Here is a 15,503-nt window from a genome sequence, read left to right on the forward strand (position 1 = left end):
GATGGAGAGCAGACAAGGAATGATTGTGAGAGGGATAGAGAGAGAAAAGAGAGAGGAAAAAAAGCCAGACTCCAACCTGATGGCATGAACATTGATTTCTCTAACTTCTGTTAATGCCCCTTCTCCCCTTCTTACCCATCCCTTATTTATTTGTTTATTTATTATTTTTCCCCTTTTTTCCTTTTTTCTCTTTTTTTCTCTCTCGTTTCTCTCTCTGTCCCTCTCACAATCACTCCTTGCCTGCTCTCCATCTCCCTCTGGTGCTCCCCTGCCCCTTTCTTTCTCCCTAGGCCTCCCGTCCCATGATCCTCTCCCTTCTCCAGCTGTGTATCCCTTTTGCCAATCAAATTTCCAGCTCTTAGCTTAACCCCACCCCCTCCTGTCTTCTCCTATCATTTCGGATTTCCCCCTTTCCCTCCCACTTTCAAATCTTTTACTATCTCTTCTTTCAGTTAGTCCTGATGAAGGGTCTCAGCCTGAAACATCAACTGTACTTCTTCCTATAGATGCTGCCTGGCCTGCTACGTTCCACCAGCATTTTGTGTGTGTTGCTTGAATTTCCAGCATCTGCAGATTTCCTCGAGTGTTTGTCTCCATTGTTCTATCTTGACTGGCATAGACAAGGTTGACCAAATTTTTCAACTTCCCTTTTTCTAGATCTTTCTTTCACTCTTGTTGTCTTTTGTTACTATTTGTCAGATTAATAATGGTTTCCAAAAAACCATAAAGAATTATTTAGGTTTAATTTTTTACCCTTAATTGATCAGATTAAAGGCTTGTTTACTAAGTGGTCATCATTATCTTTATCTCTGATAGGTAGGATTAATGCTATTAAGATGGTTATTTTACCTAAGTTTTTATATATTTTTCAAGCGGTACCAATTTTTATTCCGAAATCTTTTTTTACTAATGTTGATTCAAAAATGTCCTCATATATATGGCAGAATAAAAATCCCAGGTTAGGTAAAATATACTTACAGAAGACAAAGAAGAAAGGTGGGTTGGCATTACCTAATTTCAGATTTTATTATTGGGCAGTTAATATTAGATATTTGTTATGTTGGTTGAAAGACTGGGATGGTTCTTTTGGCCCTCATTGGGTGAGTTTGGAAATTAAATCAGTACCAGGTTATGCTCTGGGTTCTATTTTAGGGACTTCTCTCCCTTTTGCTCTTTCTAAATTGCCGAAACGAATTGACAACCCGATAGTTAAATATTCCTTACGTATCTGGTTTCAATTTTGGTAATTTTTCGGGTTGACTCAATTCGTTTTAAATATTCCTATTGTATCTAATTGTTTTTTCCACCCTTCAATAAGAGATCAAGCTTTTTTGGCTTGGAAAACTAAGGGTTTACTAAGATTTTCTGATTTATTTTTGGACAATTGTTTTATGTCTTTTGAGCAATTATCTAATAAATATAATTTGCCTAGATTTCATTTTTTTAGATATTTACAGGTTAGGCATTTTTTAAGTACGGTACTTCCTACGTTTCCAAATTTTGTCTCTTCAGATATTTTGGAGAGTTTGTTCGAATTAAACCCTTTTCAAAAAGGGCTTATATCAAAACTTTATAATATAATTATGAAGATACGTTCAGAGCCCCTTTATAAAACAAAAAATGATTGGGAAAGAGAGCTTAATCTTATTATTCCTATTGAGAATTGGGATAGAATTCTTCAATTAGTTAATACGTCATCTATATGTGCCAAACATTCATTAATACAATTTAAGGTCGTACATAGGGCCCATATGTCCAAGGATAAATTAGCTCATTTTTATTCTTATATAAACCCTATTTGTGATAGATGTCAAATTGAAATCGTGTCTTTAACTCATATGTTTTGGTCATGTCCGCTTTTGAAAAAATATTGGAAAGATATTTTTGATATTATCTCTGCGGTATTGAACATCGATTTACAACCCCATCCTATTACCGCAATTTTTGGTTTACCAATGATGGACTCACTTCATTTATCTTCTTCCGCCTGTCGAATGATTGTATTTCTCACTTTGATGGCTAGAAGATCTATTTTGTTGAATTGGAAGGAAATTAATCCTCCCACTGTATTTCATTGGCTTTCTCAAACTATGTTATGTTTAAATTTAGAAAAAATTAGAAGTGGTGTATTCGATACCTCTATTAAATTTGAAGAGATATGGAGACCATTTATTCAATATTTTCATATGATGTAATATGACCCTGTTCCAAGCTTATTGGATTTTCCAGCTTTAATCTTATTTATGTTGAGAGGATCGGAGTTGACGACACTGATGATTATGTATTCTTGTGAGATATTATAAACATCCCTTTTCTTTTCCTTTTTAGTTTTTCTTTTTTTTCTTTTTTTTGCTTCTTTTTTCTTCTTTATTAGTTATTAGATTAGTAGTTTAGTCAATTTTGCAATCATTTTTTTCTTTTTTCTGTTCTTTTTATATCATATATTATGAAATACCTAGATTTACCTTGTTCATACATATACTGTATGGTCCATGTTTTGGGAAAACTCATTTATACTGTAATCATTGCTTATGTATTCTTTCATGTGCAATGGGAATTTGTATGTTTGTAATCCCTTTATTAATATATCAATTGTATTTTGTTCATAATATTATTAATAATAATAAAGAGATTGAAAAAGAAAATAATGGTTTCCACATTACATGAACTTCATTCAATGGAATGTTATCCTTTGGCTTTTAGTTACCCATGACTAATTCCCTCTAGCAAATAGAGCTATTCCTTCTTGGAGGTAGAGACATTGCCATCAATCTTCTATTTTTACCCATTATCTTCCCCCTGCATTCTGAGGGTCTATCTCTTTGAATGGACAACATTTTTGCTTGTTTGTTTCTTTTCCTTTTTGAGCATGTTTTAACCTGTTAATCTGTTGCAACACTGGCCATTCTGGAAACAACACAGCTATTTAAAACCATTTACTTTCACCATGTGTTAATAAGGTGCTTTAAATTCATTGAAAGAAATCTCTTATAGCGTCAGCCTTGACAGATTGAGCTGTGTTCACCAACAAATCCACCATACAAGGTGACATGATGTTGGTGTCAGAGTGCCATTGACCATAAGACCACAAGACCGTAAGATTTAGGAGCAGAAGTAGGCTATTTGGCCCATTGAGTCTGCTCTGCCATTCAATCATGGGCCGATCCACTTCTTCCAGCATCTCCATTCCCCCGCCTTCACCCCATACCCTTTGATGCTCTGGCTAATCAAGAACCTATCTATCTCTGCCTTAAATACACCCAATGACTTGGCCTCCAGAGCTACTCGTGGCAACAAATTCCACAGATTTGCCACCCTCTAAGGTAATTTCTCCGCATCTCAGTTCTAAAAGGACGTCCTTCAATCCTGAATTTGTGCCCTCTTGTCCTAGAACCCCCTACCATGGGAAATAACTTTGCCATATCTAATCTGTTCAGGCCTTTTAACATTTGAAATGTTTCTTTGAGATTCCCCCCCCCCCCCCCCATTCTCCTGAACTCCAGGGAATACAGCCGAAGAGCTGCCAGATGTTCCTCATACGGTACCCCTCTCATTCCTGCAATCATTCTCGTGAATCTTCTCTGAACCCTCTCCAAAGTCAGTATATCCTTTCTAAAATAAGGAGACCAAAACTGCACACAATACTCCACGTGTAGACGAAAGGAAGCATTTGGAAGGGTTCATTTTCCATTGCTCACCTACTTTCAAAGTCAGGTTGTTGCTGGCTTTATTTTGATTCAGTTATTGCTAAAGTGCACTTCTTATATAGCCCTGAATTGCAGGTCCTTTTGTTTGCCTTGTATGTCCTGCCAGAATGGCAATATAATATTGAAGTATGTTGAAATAAATTCACATAGACAAGGCTAGGCTCATTTCTGGGAAAATGCGCGAAGTTGGAATTTGACCAAACAGTTTCCAGGAAGATCTGGAATACATCTGGGAAATTGCCAATGGGCACTTTGATTCACACAAAGCGTAAGAAATCTTGAGCAACGTACACAAAATGCTGAAGGAACTCAGCAAGGCAGGCAATATCAATGGAGGGGAATAAGCAGTTGATGTTTTGAGCCAAGACCCTTCATCCGAAACATCAGCTGTTTATTCCCCTCTATAGACAGTGCCTGAATTGTTGATTTCTTCCAGCATTTTGTGTATGATGCTCACACCATGCTGTTTGCAAGTCCTTGTCTTTTTAAGCAGTTCCACATACAACTGCAAGTATTTCTAAGGAAAGTTCATCCATTAGCTAATCAGATGAAACACAAGCTATGACCAGCAGACTGAAATACAGTGTCAGGCTGAGCTAAGATCCACCAGTAAATAGTGACAGAATAATCATTTCAGGAGAGAAGTATGATGAGTGAAGTACCGATGGGTTTAATACTTTGAAGGAAATTTATGACATTTATCACAACCTTCCTCAGCTTTGCACTTTCTTCAGCTGCGTTCTTTTTCCTCTACCTTTCTTTCATATTGACATTTTTCTTGTGGTCCCTTGTCTTGACTCTCCCCTTTCTTTCTCATCACTTTTGAAGTCATACAGTACACAAATAGGCTTTTCAGTCTTCTGAGACTATGCTGACCATCAACCACCCATTTACACTCATCTTACATTTGTTTTTGAGGCCTCCATTGGTCAGAGTCTACCATTGTATCCTATCTATCTAGATACGCAAGTCTGGGCAGTACAATATGGAGAGCAAGCTGTTCCCCATGTAGCAAGCTCTCCCTCTCCATACATCTGATGAACCCAAAGGAACGGCAGAGACCAATAAAGCAATGTTGCAGAAGTTGCCAGTCAGCATTGAAATCAACATGGACTGCCTTAAGGACTGCAGCTCCAGATATTTTCTTGATTTTTCTCCCGACGCCTTCCCCATGAGTGGGTTTAGCTGCAAGGCAGTGGAGACTTGAGATCGGGATACCTAGATGAGCTGCCAGCCGTGGCTGATGAGCCCCAACTGCCCGAAGCGACTGGTTTTAAGACATCAGTAATCTGCCTTTGCCCCTCCTGCTGTCATAGAAATTGTACCTAAGCCTCACGTGAAGGCCAGGAGCTGGACGTGGCTGTGAGAGGCTATATGAGTCTCACGCCATTGGGAGCATTTGATAGGTAGTGGGAGCTTATCCCCATTACCATCCCCAGCTATAACAACCTTAAGAAACCAATCTTACATTAATCTCATTTTATTCTCCAAACGTTACCATCAACTCCTCCAGATTTTACCACTCACATACTCACTAGTATCAGTTTATAGTGACCAGTTAACCTACCAACCTGCACATCTTTGAAATGTAGCAGGAAACCAGAGCATCTGGTGAATGTTTATTGTGATCGCAGAGAACAGTTTTTGGGTACATATCAGCACCCAAAGTCAGAACTGAACCAGTATCCCTGAATTTTAAAAAGTGACTCTGCTAACTATTTCACGAACAAGAGAAAATCTGCAGATGCTGAAAGTCCAAACAACACCCACAAAATGTTGGAGTAACTCAGCATCTATGGAAAAAAGTATGGTTGCTGGTCGGTCCTGCTGAAGGGTCTTGGCCTGAAATGTTTACTGTACTTTTTCCCATTGATGCTGCCTGGCTTGCTGAGTTCCTCCAACATTTTGTGTGTTCTACTAGCTATTTCATTGTCTTTGTTCCCGAAGCTCATTCTTGGATGAGTTTGCTGGTTGACATGTTGGGTGTCACTGTAGGAGTGGGTGTGTACAATGTGGATTGTTATAATGTGTGAACTTGGAAGTTCTGTTTCGAGATATAGTACGGTAGCAGGCCTTTTTGGCCAAACGAATGCAAGCTGCCCAGTTATACCCATGTAACCAACTAGCCTACTAATCTGTGCATCTTTGGAGGAAATCAGAGCACCCGGCGGAACTTGCGTAGTCACGGGGAGAATGTACAAACTCTTCACAGACAGTGGCGGAATTGAACACGGGTTGCCGGTGTTGTAATGGTGCTATGCTAACCACTATGTTACGGGGCTTTCCCAGTGGTTGCTGGTCTTACACTAATGCAGATCGACAGAGAGATAAAGAATCAGAAGGCAAGCCATCTTGGGTCACTTATGCTGCTGAGATGAATCTGAGAGCCATATATATAAGAAAGAAGGAAGGAGCAGAGAAAAGGTTTACCAGGATGCTGCTTAGATTAGAGGGCACGTACAATGAAGAGAGGCTAAACAATCTGGGGTCTCTCTGGATGACAGAAACTGAGCAGAGACCTGATGGAAGTATATAAGATTATGAGAGGCATAGGTAGAATAGGTAGCCAGTATTTCCTTCCCAGGGTTGAAATGCTTAAAACTAGCAGGCATGCATTTAAGATAAGAGGGGATAAGTTTAAAAGAGATGTATGAGGCAAGTTTTTTTTACATTGAGAGTGGTAGGTGCCCGGAATGTGCTGCCAGAGATATGATGAGGTGTTTAAGAGGCTGTTAGATACGCACATGAATGATCTGAGAGTGGTGAGAAAACTGCATTGTGTGGCCAGGAGAAATTAGTTTAATTTAAAGCCTAGTTTCATTAGTTTGGCATAACATTTTGGGCAAGGAGTTGTTAATGTACAGTGTTGTTCTGTGTTCGAAAGCAGGACATAAATGGGCCAGGATTTTCAATATTGGGATATATAACTATACCATTTGTTGGTTACATGTGGCATTGAACCCATGAGTGCACAAGAGTTTTCCCCACAAGATATTTAAAACATGAATCGATAATGTAATGGTGAGTGAAAGAGTGCATTTGGAAACGATTCGGGTACAATGGAGTCACATCTCTTAAATATTCACTCACGCTTTTACTGCTGCCTGACATTTCTGTACACATAATAGCAAGTACCATTAGCCTTGCTGATAATTTGACAATATTACCAAAAGTGCAAAGTAAATTACTGGCAACTGAGCAGCAGTTTCAGATCCTGCATGGTTCCCTGAACTGCCAAATCCTTAAGAGTGAGATGTGAATGACATTCTGAACGTAGGGGCTCAGAAAGCAGACTGAACAATCACTCAGAATGACTCCCTTAGTGTGCTCATGACCACGTGGTGCATGGAAAACGCAGGGATTAAGGTCACTTATCTGATCGAATCCTTCCTGCTGGCACAACAGCGCTCTCAAGCACCTCCCAGTTGCACTTTGAACACCCACGTCTTTCTGTCTTGGTTCATTTGTTCAGCTAGTCAATAGTTACTCAAACAGTAGGCTTAATGCTTAAGTTTTAAGAGACCCCGGATGGCCATAATTAGATAGAATGTTGCTTTTTGATCAGCATGACACTAAAGGAAAATTACAGCTAAGTAGTGTCAAGGAGGATGCTGAAATGACTAAATCATAAGCACAAGAGATTCTGCAGTTGCTGGAAGTCCAGAGAAGCACACATAAAATGCTGGAGGAACTCAGAAAGTCAATCAACAGCCATGGAAAGGAACAAACCGTTGAAGTTTCAGGCCAGGACCATTTATCGGGACTGAAATGAGCATTGGCTTGCTGAAAAAAATTCATCTAAAAATCTTAAATGTGGCATTATGATGCAAAACCACAAGGAATCTTTCCAACCATTCTGAGTAAAAATGACTCTTGTTATCTGTTCATTATGTTAGATTCTGGCTTCACTGTCCTGGTCCAGTTTAATTCAATGTCATGCTTTTGCATTGTGATGCACTTTTAAGTTGTTTGGATTAATTCTTTTAGCAGCCGGTGCTCATTACACATGGGATCGATCTGACTGCTCATTTCAGTATCCACTTTACACTAATTTAGCTGGGTATCTGTTATATCATGATGATCAGAACAGGAATACTTCTCTCTAACTATGGTTTGACCAGAGTCTTTTAAGACTTAAAGATTAAATCTGCTGTTTTGGTCACAATTGATTGCCTCTGTTCCAGTAATAAGCATTCACATGGTTGTCCAAATAGGGGCATTGCTAAGAGTAATGCCAAGTTTCAAATCCCACACAGTGCCAACCATCTGTTATCATGAATGGACTGTTGTTTGGATAAGGCCTTCCTTCCCTGCTTTTTCTTATGTCACTCCCTATTCAAGTACCACAGCTTTTGGTTTGGTTCAAGGAACCATGCTCAAGAAATGCTATATGTATTCAGAGCTTCAGATGCCATCTGTCATTTTCCTTTAGGGCCAATTCTACATAATTGCCAATGGGCTTGCCTACAGTTTTTCCTATACCAGCCTTTAGCTGGTAAATGCGCAACTGTGGGTTAATACACTTGCAACACATGGAGGACTTTTAAGATACATGCATATGTTCCACTTAAGCATTGCATATTCTGATCTATTATAAGTAACGCAAGACCCTGGGTCAATATTAGTCTATGCTTGTACAGACAATTAGAAGAATTAGCCCACTTGCTGCTTGAGTCCGCTCTGACTGTAACCTCAACACCAACTTCCCATTTACCCTGGTAACCTTATGCTGCCGTAATTATCAGGAGTCTCTGCCTTGAACATATTCAAAGGCTCTACTCCTATTGCTCTTCGAGAAGCAAGTTTCCAAAGCCTCGTAATCTTCTGAGAAAAGAATTTCATCTAATTTTTGATTAAAAGAGTGTCCCATTCTATTTAATCATTGGCTTCCAGTTCAAGATTCTCCCACAAGAGGCAACATCTACTCTATTGAGATTCTTCAAGCTTTTGTTTGTTTCAGTCAAGTACCTTTAAACTCTTCTAATCTTGTTTGTCAAATGTTTCCTCATTAAATCAAACTGTACATCCAGGTTTTAGTCTAGTAAATCTTCTATGAACTACATCCAATAAATGTGCATCTTTCCCTAAATACCATGACTATATACAGTACCTCAAATGTGGTCTTAGCAATTCTCCAACCTAACTGATTTGTGACCCCCCCCCCCCCCCCCCACCTAACTTGGAATATTTAAACACAAAAATACAACTGCAGATGCTGTGGATCAAAGAATACGTACACAACGCTGGAAGAACTCAGCAGGCCAGGCAGCATCCGTGAGAAAAGAGTAGCCAACGTTTCGGGCCGAGACCCTTCTTCAGGAATGGGGGGGGGGAAGAGAGGGCCGAAGCCCAGTAATAGAGATAGGGGAGGGGTAGGGCCTAGAGACGCCAGGTGGAAAACCAATAAGAGGAAAGATTTTCAGATAATTGTTATTTTATATTTTTCAAGCCAAAAGAGACAACATGACATTTTTCCTCATTCTGGTCCATTTGCCAGATTTTTGTCCATTTGCTTAATCCTTCAGTATCCTCTTTAAATATGTAGCACGGTGTACTTTGTGCATCAGAGTATTCAGAAACCATGCCTATCCAGACCTTCATCCAGACATTTTATATAAATTGTAAGGAGTTGAGGTTCTAGCATGGATCTCAGTGGCACATTCCTCATCACATAAGAAGTCATCACAATCAGATAAAGACCCTTTAAAGGTCCTACCTGTTCCCTGTTGGCCAGCTGATCTAGCTCCTAATATGTTATGTCCAATATAATGAGCTTTTGCATTCTGTAGTTATTTTTGATGCAGCGCATTTTCAAATCTGAAGTATCTACAGTGTATTTTAAAAAGCAGTTGATTGGTCAAACAACGTTTGAAGAAAGCACATTGAATTTGGTTACCTTAAATTTTACATTTTTTTTTAGTGACCTGTTATAATTTTTCAGTAACAGATTCTAGTTTTTCTCCACTTTGACAGATGTTAAATTAATTGATGTGTAATTTCGTGCCTTATGTCTCCCTCACTTTTTGAGTAAAGGAGTTGCATCTTTTATTTCAAATCTAATGGTAATCGCACAAGTTCAAGAGAATTTTAGGAAGTTGAAGCCAACACATTAACTGTTTTATTAGCCACTTCTTTTAAGACCCTTGGATGAAGTTGAAATGAAAGGATGAGACCAGTAGATTTTGTAGTGTTAACAGGTGTCACAAATTTAATTATTGGTAGGTGTCACACAAACTTTTCAGCACTATGCTCCTGAGATGCACCAGGTGTGTGTTACATTCGAGGTACATATATTAATTTAAAAACTAATTGATATTCCTGCCTAGCAGCGAAGAATTTGTCGGCTAAATGTCACATAAAATATATAAAGCCAGGACCAACGTAAAATAGAACACATTGTTGCTCTTCATGTAAAAGACAATTCCTTCTACTTCTCATGCAGCTCACCACTTCCAGGTCTCAGCAGCCATGAAGAAAATGGTTGCCGAGGACTAGAAGGACTGGGAAGTAAAAAGTTTTTTCCAATCTGTTAGCAGTTTTATTAAATATGCAGTGTTAATTTGATCACTGGTTGTGATTCGATTTTTTGATAAACATAGTAGTAAAGTCATTTGTGAAAACCTGGAGCAGGGAATAGATTGTTAAGCTTTTTTAAATAAAATGTTGCTGTAACTACATCATTGAACTTCTTCCTTGTGACGTGATAAGTATTTGTGCTGGTAAACCAGCATTAATAAACTGTTCAATCCCATCAGATGATTGCCCATTGTTTTTTGGGAAGAGGAGTGAGTGATGGCTGACTGTGAAAGACATGCATACTAAGCATCAATTAAGGTGAGCACGGATAAAGGAAACAGGCCTCAAGGTTCAACTATCATGGAATTCCTTTTCCTAATTTTACAAATTTAATAGACATCAAGATATTGGCTTCTGCCTATATCATGTCTTCCATTCTTTAGGATGCATCATGTCATCCTTTCTTAAGGCTGTAGGTTTGATTCCTGGAGTGATCAAATTTACATTGGATCCTTGATTTTATACATGTTGCAGAACTTTTGAATCCTCTACATATTCCAGTTCCAGGAGTCTATCCTTAAAATTTACCTCCAAAATCTCAAAATTGCCGAAGGCTTTATGCACTCCTCAAAAGCTGGCTGAATGATGCCACAAAACTAACGAGCTGATTCTCGATTATAGGAGAAGGAAACCTGAGGTGCAGGAGCCAGTCACAATCAGGGAATCAGTGGAGAGGGCCAGCCTCTGTAAATTCCCAGGTCCAACACGCAAGGGCCATTATAAAGTAGGCATGGCAGCCCCTCAAATTTCTTAGAAGTTTGCAAAGATTCGGCATGTCATCTAAAACTTTGGCAACCATATAAAACTTCGACAAACTTATATAGATGCATGGTGGAGAGTATACTGACTGGTTGCATCACAGTCTGGCAGGATAACATCAATGCCCTTGAACGGAAAAGCCTTCAAAAAGTAGAGAGTGAATGGAGGTAAATGGTACACCATCTCCAGTGAAGAAGCATGTAAGTTGAGGAGGCGGTGATGGACGGTTCTAAATGGAGATTCCTCCATAACTCCCCGGCTGAGCAATACGTACTTTCCTGCAGAAGACCCTGGGTGCAGTCCTCTTCTGTGACATCAACACCAACTGATTAGTGAGGTTTAAAGAGGCAGGCACACCCACCATCCTCTCCTGCCCCACCCCTCCACAACAGAACTGCCTTCACAAATAGTGAAGTCAAAACTACTTTGACATTCACATGCAAACATACTCAGATAGTATGGAAAATAAGACCATAAATCATAGGAGCAGAATTAGGCTATTCAGTGCATTGAGTCTGCCTTGCCATTCCATCATGGCTGATTTATTATCCTTCTCAACTCTATTCTTCTAGCTTCTTCCTGTAATCTTTGGCACCCTCCTAATCAAAAGCCTGTCAACCTCTGTTATAATATACCCAATGACTTGGCCTCCACAGAGTGTGTGGTAATGATTTCAAGATTCACCACCCTCAGGCTAAAGAAATTCCTCTTCATCTCTACTTCTAAAGGGATGTCCTTCTATTTTGAGGTTGTGTCATCTGGTCCTAGACTCTCCACTATAGGAAACATCTTCTCCACGTCCACACTCTCTTGATCTTCCAGTATTCGATAGGTTTCAATAATTCCCCCCCTGCCATTCTTCTTAATTCATGAATACAGGCCCAGTGCCAACAAACACTCGTCTCGTGTTAACCCTTTCATTTCTGAAATAATTTTTGTGAACCTCCTCTGGACCCTCTCCGATGGCAGCACATCTTTTCTTAAATAAGGGGCCCAAAACTGCTCACGGTACTCTAAGTGTGGTCTGACCAATGCCTTATAAAGTCTTAGCATTACATCCTTGCCTTAGTATTCTAGTCTTTGCGAAATGAATGCTAACATCGCATTTGCCTTCCTTACCACTGACTCAACCTGCAAGTTAACCTTTAGGGAATCCTGCTCAAGGACTCCCAAGTTACTCTGGGTCTCTGATTTTTGGATTTTCTCTCCGCTTATGGGTTGAAAATTGGTAAATTTTCGGTGTGAAGTGGTGGCGTGTATCCACTGCAAATTCAGTGCGATTGTGCTGCCTCTGACTGATGTGTGCCTTTATCATCTGAGCCACACTCAGTGTCAATCTCGTTCAGTAGAGCCACTTATAATGAACGCTGCTGGACTGAGAGGAAAGAGACCCTTTGGCCCACTGAGTCCATACCAAACATCAAGCATCCATTTTTAAGTAAATCCTGCCCCCACCCATTTTATTATTCCCTCATTCCTATCAGTTACCCACAGATTCTGTCACTCATCTATGCACCAGGGGCAACTTAACCTAGGAACCTACACAACTTCAGGAAACTGAAACACCCTGGGGGAGGGGGGAGCAACATGGTCACAGGGAGAATGGGAAAATTCCACAGAGATAGCACCTGAGGTCAGGATTGAATTTAGGTCACTGGGGCTGTCAGCTCATAGCCCATTGACAACAAGTTGTCTCTGCTAGCTCTAAGGCACCCAAGCACTATGCAATGCTGAAGGTCATATCCTATCAAATTACCAGAGGCATTCACCCCTTTCAGGGGTGTTTCTGGATGGTGTATGTATTAGGTGGGAAAGATTTCCTGCATCTGCATCTGATGTTTGATTGCTGCCCTTTGTTGTAGATATAAATCCTACCACCCATTTGCACCATTCCATAATCTCTCAGTAAATGAGTGATCAATAGACCAGGGCTGTGCCCAGAGCAAGTGCTCAAGATCTGATGCGCTTGACCGTTTCTCATGGGATCCCATGCTGCCAAAGTGGCTGTGGAAGGGGCAGTGGATTTACGGCGGAATGAGTGGCGTCACTTCGGCTGGCCCCTTTAAGGATTGACACTTGCGGGAATATTCAGTGTCTTGACTGTCTTGTTTGACAGCGGAACCACTGCGGTGAAGCTTCCGACCTCCGCAGCCGTTTGCAGATCTTGGAATCCGGTCTGCGCTATATTTTTAAAAAAAAACTAACTGGAGGTGTGGACTGCAGTTCGAATGCATTTACTCTGTAGTGTTACGGGAGATTATCTGTTGTGATGCTCGCATCGGCTTCTGGAGAGACAAGCACTGGGGGCGACCAGAGGCGACCGGTAGGTTGTGACTTTATTTTCTGTTAAAGCGTATTTGATAAAGATTTCATCTTCTGCTTGGTTCCGGGAGTGAGCTGCCTCCGAGGTCGACTTTCCGTGCTGCAGTGAGATCCGATGCAGTATCGATTTCCTCGCCCCGTGCAAGAATGCAGGATTTCTGTATGTGTTAAATCTCTGTAAATTACTGCTGGTTCTAAGCGACCGAAACTACCAGGCGCGCATCGTTAATTCAGTGAATTTATGTTCATCGGAAATAAAAGGTCAACGATTTAAATGAACATGACTGCTTCCATGTAGTGCAATTTAATTATTTTTACCATCAGTACTAGTTGTCCACTTAAAACAGCACAGAAATCTTAGCAGATAGCAAACGAAAAATACCACGAAAAAATAGCACTTTTAATTCCTCTGCTGATTTATTTGAGAATTTTCTTCAGCGGTGCATTGATTCAGCAGGTGCTGAAAATCTTGAGCGGCACACAGAAATAATGCGGAAGAAACTCGGCAAATCAGGTGGAGGGGAATGATGAAGGGTCTCGGCCCGAAACATTGGTTGTTTATTCCCCTCCAGAGATACTGCCTGACTTGCTGAGTCCCTCCAGCATCTTGTTTTTGTGTGAGCATTGCATTGAAGCATGTTTATCCGAATTTGCATTGAATCCGGCGCGGCGAGCGACAGAAATAACGGTATCCTGGCATCGCTTTCGAGTACACTCATCCGAGTTTATTCTCACGTTCAGCGGTTGTGACTGTGTTGGGGCGTTCTGCCCTCCTGAGGGAGATTTATTTTTTAAGTGCACTTCTAATCTGATATGAAAAATGTATGTAATACAGTACGTTGGGATTATTGCAGATAAAAGTTGTAATCAAAATGCAACAAATTCATGTGGAAAATGTTAACCTTTGATATTCGCGGTGTAGGTAAAATATAAAAGCGAAACAGCCTGCTTAATATTCAACTATTTTACGGTACGATTAACCATGCGGTTTTTTTCAGCCGCGTTTATGACATTTGTTTGCTTCTTCGGATTTAAATATTAATGACTTATTGACCCAAAAAAGCCAATTCCATTTTCATTTCCATAATGCTCTGGAGCGGATTTTGAGATGTGTGCATCCAGTAAATGCCACAGCCGTTTTGCGATCTGGGATCAGACAGTTCTGCGGCTGTTAAAAGTTGTTTCTGTACCTTAACAAATGCACTCAATCTGTGCTTGGAACCTTCTCCCGTTTTGTTTTCTGCAACCGCCAGAACTGCGCATTGAATGTCAACGAGCTCTTCACAAATTCCAATCACACCAGCAGTGTACTCTCGGATCTGAAAACAAGAGGTTTTGTGGTGGATTCGTTAGGCGTCATGCTCTTGTTACTGGAGCAGAGGCTGCGACTGGATTATCGTGTACTGTACTCAAATTTTAGATTCGTATTTTCCGGTTACCCGGTATCTCTCGATTCCTTACTTTACAGCTGAGGAACACTGGGTGTAGATCTTAAAGGGGCGTGGATTGTTTTTTCCCTCCGGTTTGGGATGAACTTGACTGAATGAGAGCCTTGTTCCAGTGTTTGTACTGACGTCCGCTGAGGTTACAGGGCCGCTTTTAATGAGAATGTCAATTGAAAGAGTGGACATGCTGTTTGGCGAGTGCGTGTGTTTTGAGATTTTGTGAAGATGGATGTTACGCTTTAGGAAGCGCTAGCTTTGGGAGATGGTCGCGTTCAAGGAGAGCTAAGATGCAGGATATAGGCAGAGTATCCAGCGAAGATACAGGGCACTAAAGCTGTACTGCATCAGAACGAGCCCAGTAAAGCAATGCCCTTTTTATCGTGGCAAAAATAGATAACGTTGGAAACATTCAGAAGGTGGGGCAACATCCGTGGAAAGAGAAATTGTTAACAGTTGGGCAGAAACCCTGAAATGTGTCCCTTTCCACACACAGATCAGATGTTTCCAATTTTTTTTAAACGTATGTATTTCTATGGAACGAGAAATACAATTAATGTTTCAGGTCAATGAACTTTGACCATTTTGCTTATATATGCAACGCACAGAATTTGCCTTGTACCATAAGACATAGGAGCAGAATTAGGCCATCCAGCCCATCGTGTCTGCTCCACCATTCCGTCATGGCTGGTCCTGG

General features: G+C 40.4%; 1 protein-coding gene across 3 annotated transcripts in view; it reads left to right on the forward strand.

Annotated features, from left to right (window-relative positions):
- Positions 1–15,503, forward strand: part of LOC140734701 (contactin-1-like) — a 715,399-nt gene that overhangs the window by 181,774 nt on the left and 518,122 nt on the right. The window contains exon 1 of one of the 3 annotated variants that reach the window (XM_073059023.1): positions 13,121–13,365. The exons of the other annotated variants lie outside the window; for them this stretch is intronic. The gene's annotated coding sequence lies outside the window, so the exon portion shown is untranslated. Of the gene's footprint in view, positions 1–13,120; positions 13,366–15,503 lie in introns of those variants that run through there. 3 annotated transcript variants of the gene reach the window in all.

The sequence above is a fragment of the Hemitrygon akajei genome, chromosome 10 (genome assembly GCF_048418815.1).
Source record: "Hemitrygon akajei chromosome 10, sHemAka1.3, whole genome shotgun sequence".
NCBI lineage: Eukaryota > Metazoa > Chordata > Chondrichthyes > Myliobatiformes > Dasyatidae > Hemitrygon > Hemitrygon akajei.